Genomic DNA, 3,827 nt, shown 5'->3' with positions numbered 1-3,827 from the left:
ATAATATAAATATTAAGGAAATACATTTTTCCATTAAACAGAAAGTAGGGCTGGCCAGATAGCTCAGTGGACTAAAGTACCTGTCTAGGCAGAGTGCAGAGGCCGGGGTTGGATCCCCACTGTGCTGTACTGATCCTGCCCCTAGGGTGTGCTGGGAGGGCAATTGAGATTGCGTGGTGGCACGTGCCTGCAATCCCAGCACTTAGGGGGTTGAAAACAGGAGAATCACTACTAGTCCAATCTATGTAGTGAGACCCTGTACTAAATTCATTTAAAAAAAGAAAAGAAAAAGAAAAACAGAAAGCAGTTGAGGAAATGGGTGACAATTCATAGAACGAAAAGTGACTTTAGTATTTTTTTTTTTATTTTTATGGTACTGGGGATTGAACTCAGGACCTTGTGCTTTCCAGGCAGGTGCTTATTCTGTTGAGCTATTTCCATGAATATTGTGGAAGGATTTTTTTTCCTGACTCAGGCTTCCTTAAAGGCAGGTCTGGTGTGACTTGTGGAGCTGGGGATTGAACTGTGATCCCCTGCGCCTGCCTGACTTTGCCACAACAGGTGCTTTAAACAGCTGAGCTAACCTGCAAGCCCCAAAAGTGACTTTAGACTCATGGAAGTTTCTGTGCAGAAATGAGATGCAAGTTTACTCATCAAAAAAAATGTAACTGAATAGGAGAAAAGGATCTCTGTGTTAGCTCTTCCTTCCACAAATGGGGAAGCTTTGAGAACCTCAGGCTGATGAGCATGGAAGGGGTTCATGTTAGTGTTATGCATATTGTAGAACAAGGAAGAGAGGAACCTGCAAAATCTGGACCAGAAACCATGAAGAGAGTCTAATGGAAGCATCAGCTTTAAAGGGCTAGAAAGAGAGAGCAAGGTGGAAAGCAAGCAGGAGACAATGAGACTGCAACAGAGACAGTAAGAGAGAGGCTACAGCCTGGGATATAATGGACTTTAGAGAAGAGGGATTCTTAGCATCATGCTTCCCTGAGTCTTATACACACATAAGAATAATTGTAATGTAAGCACACACAAATGCACTTGAGCACACACACACACACACACACACACACACACACAGATTTTGGGGTACATAGCTTGAACACGACAAGCCCTTGGAACCTGGTTGCTTCAGTCGCCACCTGCTAACTCCAAAGCAGAAGGAACCATCCATATAAACCATTTATTGCACACAGACTGTGAATTTCAGCACTGTCACACTAAACACTATGAAAGTGTTTATATAAGCTCTTTTTCCTTTTCTGTTATTGATTTTATAAGGCTGTTCAGGGCTCTTCCAGAAGAAGGTGGCTTCTACGGTCACTGAGCTTGCCCAACAGGGAAACCTGTCCTAACAAGACCCAGAATCAGAATGAGCAAAGGGCCAATGTGAAAAATAGTGACAGGCCCAGCCTCAGAACAGGAACTAGAGCAGTATCTACCATATTGGTGATATAAACCTACCAAGATGAATCAGAGATACAGTTTGGAGTAAGATTCTGGAAGCTCTTCAGTGCTCTTCTGAGAAGTTTGTTTTTCCAGTAAGTAGGAGCATAAACATTTGTGATACTTTAGGTCTGTCACTGTGGAGTGCGGTGCCTTGCGAGGCGGGTGAAGCATCACACCAGGGCCCCCATGTAGGAGTTCACTGACCACCAATCACATAAAGGGGGATAGAATTCCATGGCAGGCAGAGTCCATGACTTGCAAAGTCTCTTGCGATGGCAGCTCTATTAAAAAGGCTCATTGTCCATACAAATATTTGTTCTAAAATGTTCCTAGTGGACCTCTGGTAAAATGGTGCAGTGGTAAGGGACATCAGCTCGTCCTCTCTGAGATTCAGAATGCAGACACTGGAAAATAACAACTCAGGGAAGAATAAAAAAGAGGGAAGTAGATCCTCAGGATCCAGGAAGGATCTGTTGGGAGAATTAAAACCTACAGAGAAATTGAAGAGATGAAACACAACATGAAGAAGGGAAGGGACAGATCTGTACTTTCTCCCCTGCTCTTGGCTCCTGGTTCATGAATCTAGAGACAGAATGAAAGTGGGGGACTCCAGAGGGCTTCGGAGAGAAACAGTAGTAGAATGGGTCAGCAGATACTGTGAGCTGCAACAGCTGATGAATGAATCGTGTCCAAGGGCACACGGTACTTGTAGCAGAGGGGGCTTGGCCAGGAACTGCTCCACAGAGGGGCTGAGTGAGCAGACTCAGAGCAGTTGCAGGATGACCTCAATTCAGGGCTCCCAGTGTTATATTCCCACAGTGGCTAGGCGAAGGACAACCATGGGAGGCAGCCATGGTCAGGGAGCCATGGCTATGTGGACAGGTGACCCCTGATGGGTTCAAGATGAAGGACACAGGCCCCATACCCATAGCAACAGGCCAGGCTCAGGTTGAATTGTTCCGGATGTGAAAATAGCAGAATTGGTGTCCTTGCCCTAAACCTAGTGCCGTCTGGTACTTGCAGCCAGAACAGATCTGAAGTGGCTTTTTTTTTAGCTGGCTCACCCCACCCTGAGGGAGGGGCTGGGGCAGCGTGTGGTGCCACTGATCGAATTGCGGTCCCCAGCACCTGCCTAAGCTTGCCTTAGAACAAATATTTGTATGTCCAGTGAGCCTTTTTAACAGACATGCTATTGCAAGAGACTTTGTAAGTCATGAGTTGTCTTAATGTTTACACCATAATTGTTAATTTATTCTCTAGGGTTAAGGGTGGTACATAATTGGTTCTTTTTGTTTGTTAATATTCAACTTGTCTTGGGATGATAATATTATAGCTACTTCCCTCAATATTGGCAGGGATGTATTATTGTCTCTGTTTCTTTGTACGCCAGAACTCAGATTACCTTTGAGATATTAACACCACTAGTATGCGTTTCCCAGAGAACTTGGTTGTTGGGCTCACTATACTGCATTCTCCCTTCCCAAATTAACCTCAGTGGTCAGATCCTGGGGCTGTGGCAAAGGATAATAGCCATACCCAAAGTAAACACTGAACAGCAACTAAAGAGATCATTATACATTCTAGTAACAAAGCCTTCAGACTATAAGCATCCACAAACCTGAGCACAAAGTAATACAACACAACACAAAACAAAGCAAAACAAAATAAAACAAACATAAGACAAAGCAACAAAATACTTCTCCAAATTCCCTACTTCCCCAAAGATAATCCAAAGGGCAGAATAGCATATGTGATAAAACCAAATTAATTGAAAGGATACTGGGGGAGGTTAGAAAACTGATCAAAGGCTCAGGGGTATCAGAGAAGACATAGCTAAAGAGATAATGGAAGTAATAACCAAAAAGACATAAAAGCTTTTAGAAGGCATAGATGAGCTAAACTAAATTATACAAAACATAAACAATAATTTACCAAAATATTAGAGTGCACAAAATCATTTTAATCAGAAATCTAGGAGATTAAAAATCATATTGAAACCATGGTCAGTAAAACCAATCAATGTGAGGACAGAATTTCAGAATTAGAAGACAACAATGCCTTCAAAAATCAACTACTCAAAGATACCTTCAGAGGATTTGGGACAGATTTAGTTCAACAACTAAGCTATCACTGTACAGGGAAAGAAATAAACATACAGGAAAATGAATCATATAGGACTTCAGATAGCCAACAATCAAGAGAGAACCTGTGTATGCTATAGCATATTCAAAGGAGTACACCAGGGACAAAATCTTAAGGCAACAAGTCACACATAGAGCTTAATCCTTTAGAATTACAGTAGACTTCTCTACTCAAAAGTCAAAGAGCAGAAGGACTTGGAGTGAAGTGTTTCAAGTCCTAAAGAACAATTTCCA

This window comes from Octodon degus, unplaced genomic scaffold (assembly GCF_000260255.1).
Source record: "Octodon degus isolate 3935 unplaced genomic scaffold, OctDeg1.0 scaffold00003, whole genome shotgun sequence".
Taxonomy (NCBI): Eukaryota; Metazoa; Chordata; class Mammalia; order Rodentia; family Octodontidae; genus Octodon; species Octodon degus.
This window is presented reverse-complemented; position numbering follows the sequence as displayed.